We start from the raw sequence: 5,456 nt of genomic DNA, 5'->3' as shown, positions 1-5,456 counted from the left end.
CCGGTCCAAACTCTAACCCGTGATGCCATTGCCTCTCGAACCAGTCTCCAAATGCTCCGAATCTAACCAAAATAAGTTTCACATCATTAATACATGCTAAAGGAACAAATCCAAAGCGAAAGTACTCAAATTAACTCAAAAATCCCGAAATTGGCCAAACCCGACCCCCGGACCCACGTCTCGGAATCCGATAAAACACATATCACTAGAATCCTTATTCTCCCACGAGTTTATACATACCAAGAACATCAAAATCGGACCTCAAATGGCCCCTCAAATCCCCAATTTAAACTCTCCAATTTTTCTTCCATTTTCCATTTTCCCCAATTTTCACCCCAAATTCTCAAATTAAATGATAAAAATCAAGACATAATCATGTGATTTAACCAAATTTGAGTGAAGAACACTTACCCAAATCAATCCTTTGAAAATCCCCTCCAAAATCGCCTTCTCCTGAGCTCCATAGCTCCAAAAATGCAAAAATTGCCGAGACCCTCGAAATAGAGTGCTTTATAAGGTTGCCCAAGCTCCCTCTTTTGCGAACGCGGGACAACCATCACGTCCGCGATGAAGAAAAATATCCGCTCCCAAAAATGCTCTACGCGTTCGCGGCACAAGCCTCGCGAACGCGATACGTCATTTGCGAACGCGAAGAACGTAGCATCAACACATCGCGAACGCGACCACCAAAGCGCGAATGCAAAGAACAAAACTCTGCTCTGGCCAAATTATCCTTCCCGAACGCGATGCTCCATCCACGATCGCGAAGCATATCTGAGACACCAGAAAACCAGCAAACACACCAATGCAAAATGAAGGAAAAAAGCCCGAAAACAATGCAAAACATGCCCGGGCCCTCTGGACCATGACCAAACATGCCAACATATTTTATAACATCAATAAAACTTAGTTGAGCCTTCGAATTACTCAAATCAACGCCAAAACACCAAATTAACCTCGGATTCAAACCTAAGAACTTATAAACATTCAAATCCACAAACGACGCTGAAGCCTATCAAATCACCTGCGAATGACCTAAACTTTCGCACAGACGTCCCAAATGACACAACGGACCTACTCCAATTTCCGAAATTTCATTCCGACCTCTATATCAAGATTTCCAATGCTGACCGGAAAATGCTGAATTTCCAATTTTGCCAATTCAAGCTTAAATCTACCAGTTCGGGATGTGCTCCCAAGTCCAAAATCACCTAACGGAGCTAACCAAATCATAAAATTCCAAATCAAAGATCGAATACTACGAAGCCAAAACTTGGCCAATCATTTCAAATTTAAAGCTTCAAATTGAGAATTGTTCTTCCAAATCTATTCTAATTATCCTGAAAACCAAAATCAACGATTTACATAAGTCATAATACATCACACAGGTCTAGTGATGCCTAAAAACTGGCGAGCGAAGTGCAAATGCTCAAAACGACTGATCAGGTCGTTACATCCTCCCCCATTTAAACATACGTTCGTCCTCGAACGTGCCCAGAGTTGTTCCGAAAACCATCGAATCGCTGTGTAACCTTACTATGCACATACCCGGGGGGTGATCCCACGTCCCCTATCCCATATAGGTCTGATAACGCAACATAATTGAAATTTCGCAATCCAACCAAGCACATGAAACTTAGAACCAAATTTCCATTTTCGTAATTATCTATAATATCAGAATCTCTCATCTATATGCTGGATAAGTCCGAACAAGTTGTAGCAAACCATATCTGCAACTCAAGATGCAATTACACGACATATCACACAACTCAATCACTTGTACCGATAACTTCAACTCACGGCAGCTGCACACAACAATCGAATACCGATAATAAACCTCTTATCAAAGAAAGTCTCATTCCAACCCTTTCGTATATTGCCAATGATGAAAGAAACACGCAAAAAGTCATAACCATTCCTCAGATCAACCATTCATGAAGCTTCCTCTCCTTTGGCAAGGACCATAATAAATTTCTAAGCCAAATCCCGATATCATCCTTCCAACATGCTGAAATCAAATCCGATAGTATTCATTCTAGATCCCAATGACCTCATCTCATCCAACACGACCTCTCTAGTGACATGACACATCGATACAATCTAAATCCATAACCCGTGCGACCCACGCACCCATAAACAATAGTCCAAATGTACTCAAATTTTGGGAAAATGACTCAAATGAGAGAGTTGTACTGCAAGCTCACCAGTACCCCCACAACACAATACTGAGAACCCATCACACATCGTATAACTAGAACACACAAATCTAACCCGAAGGATCATACTTCCACAAAACTTCGCTGCAATGCGCGACCCTATCCAAACACTGGTCCACATGAAACAACTCAAGTCGTTATGCTCAAAATCAACAACCACGTGCAATTTGATGTCTAGTACCAAAAGCATATCATCATAACCACGATGAAGAAAATGACACAATATCACACAAACCCGAAAGGGCACAACCGATACGCCATCCACCGAGCAATACCCAATACACTTCCCGCTCGAATTCCACTATGAGATGCAAATAGAACCGCACCATATGTACCTATAACCAACAATTCATAATGCCTTGCAACACTGAAAGGTAACTCATAGATCTCCCAGAACACTATTAAGTTCAATAACAATAGAATCAGCATATCCCTCAACAATAGCAACTCGGAGTCAACAAAACCGACTCGGAGCAGAACACACATCCATATTGGCCTACCAATGAACCCTTTATCAAGGAGTTCCTAAAGCTTCGCCTTCAACTCCTTTAACTCCGCCGGTGCCATACGATACGGTGCCCGACACCAAATCAATACCGAAATCAACATGTCCGGCGGCATGCCCGACAGCAGGAAACACTTCCGAAAAATCCCTCACCACCAGAACCGAATCAATGGTAGGAGTCTCTGTACTGACATCCCTCACGAAGGCCAAATAAGAAATACAACCCTTCCTAACCATCAGCTGGGTCTTCAATAATGAAATCACTCTACTAGGAACATAACTCGTTGAACCTCGCCACTCAATCCGTAGAATCCCCGGCATAGCCAACGCCACCGACTTAGCGGTACAGTCCAGAATAGCACGAAACGAAGACCACTAATCCATACCCAATATCACATCAAAATCCATTATACTAAGTAACAAAAGGTCTACTCGGGTTTCCAAACCTCCAATAGTCACTACACAAGACCGATATACGCGGTCCACAACCACGACATGACCTATCTATGAGAACTCCCGGTCTCCAAATCCATAAAGCACACGAACCACCATATTTGATCCCAACTACACTTCCCGAACATCTAACACACATCTAATACTCGATCATTCCATGAGGGATACTCATATAATTCTTCTGTGCTACCAAGCAAACTTGAATATCAGTAGTCGATCTAACAAGAGAGCGATGCAATACCAATGAAGTACCCTTAACTCAAACACATTGCCCTTTCTGAAATGTATACCCTTATCAAGCCACCCCAATTAGTACTATCATTTACCTAATCTTCTGAAACTGCTCGTGCTGCCTAAGAATTTATGACCTTCCTTTCAGAACTGAACTGTGACCTTACACATGCAAAATCTCAATCCTTCACAGCATACCGCATATACCATACCATCCTAGGATGAACATAAGAACTTCATATCCATTCCGAGCCACACGCAACTACGTACTCAACTAGCCAAGAACATTCCATTTGATCCCATCTAGAAGAAATTCACTATACATCTCATGCTTCTCACGCCAGTAGAAAATATACACCTCTAATCGTGGTAGAAACCATCAAGAACTCTCCGAATTCCATTTGCACAAAACCAAAACGTCAGGACTAAATTCTTTTAACTCGACCAAGCTACGCAGATCACCAAAAACCCAAGAGCATTGCCACAAAATACCTGTAGAAACTCATTACCTCATAAGCACCCAAAGAACTAATCATATCCCTTACCATGCTGATCCGACCTACTACCAAGCTGTCCTATTTATCCCAAGTTTCTTCTGATTTACTTTCGAATTGATACTTCTCCTTGCCATGATACCATAGTTCTTAGCCCAGACTCACCACACGAGACCCAAGCATAAAACCATATCGGCCTAAGGCTCATAAACCAGTGTTTTCTTCTGAAGAACCCCCAAAAGTACAACAGCCGAGATACCCGCTATGAAGAGACCTTCTGCGAATCTAAAGCCATTACTTTTGCCTTCCTGATACTGGTATGTAGAATTCATAATGATACAGAAATGCCACAAGTCCTGACATCCTCCCATATAAATCTCAGTTTCTAGCCAATACACATCCTGAATATTCCCAATTGCCACATATAAATTTTGAATTCATTGGAACCATTCTCGAAAGTCATCCACTCTGCTCAAAACTCAATTAGACTGACCAAATGAACCGAATGACATGTGCCCCATTAGAATAACAACACCTATGGAAGTAACCCCACTTTAATTCAACTAAATAAATTCCTACTCTATGCACCATACATCCTTCACCAATAACAACTCAAGTCATTTTGTGATTCTCATACACCCATAAAGCATAACGTAACCTTTATTAAAAATTTCCTTCACTCGAGCCATCCTCGATCTCAACCCCTGCAAGCCACAACTGATTCACTAGTATGCCTCAAACTGGAACCAACATAGCACATAATCGTACAATCAACTGATCAGTAGCAGACTCTCCGAGTTAGCTCAAAGCCATAGATCAAAACACACAATAACTCATAATGCATATACTCTATTACTGCCATAATACCATAGTGAGATTAAACTCAATCCCTCATAAGCTCGTGCAACACAGACCATCTGGTACTTCAAATCTTCGGCAAATCTTGCATTCACCTTCATAACAGTCAAGCTCACTCTCATACATTATCCACTTTCAAATCGCATCACACATATTTTACTAGTAAAAGAGGACTTACAATAAATAACATAGGGATCACGCCCTCAGGACACCCCGCATGAGATAATCCACATGTTTCACCTCAAACTGACATCTCTTTATGCACTTCCACCATTATAAACACCATGCAATCACTTAACCTTCCTGAGTGTGAACTCATATCACAACATAAAATCTACTTCACTTCCTGACTAGACAACATGAAAATATCCTTCAACACACCCACAACTCGGGGCTATGTATCAAATCACAATGGAAATCAAGCACTAGACAGTTCTTTATACCCCCAAGCAGACCCTTCTCGTCACATTCAAATCATATGAACCCATCTCGCAGTCACATCATACCCGCCACGTAGCTACCAGCAATCACTTACCCTAATATGGAGACTATCGGACATATAAATCTAAAAACACACACTCACATAATCAAAACCTCAATGCTCAAACTACAAGCAGAGCCCGTCCTCAAGTCCTCCAGACTGGCCCAACATTGACACACAAAAACCACATCTCGGCCCTCGATCAGGGAATCACATCC

The sequence above is a fragment of the Nicotiana tabacum genome, chromosome 6 (assembly GCF_000715075.1).
Source record: "Nicotiana tabacum cultivar K326 chromosome 6, ASM71507v2, whole genome shotgun sequence".
Taxonomy (NCBI): Eukaryota; Viridiplantae; Streptophyta; class Magnoliopsida; order Solanales; family Solanaceae; genus Nicotiana; species Nicotiana tabacum.
The sequence above is the reverse complement of the archived record's forward strand: the minus strand, read 5'-3'. Positions refer to the sequence as shown.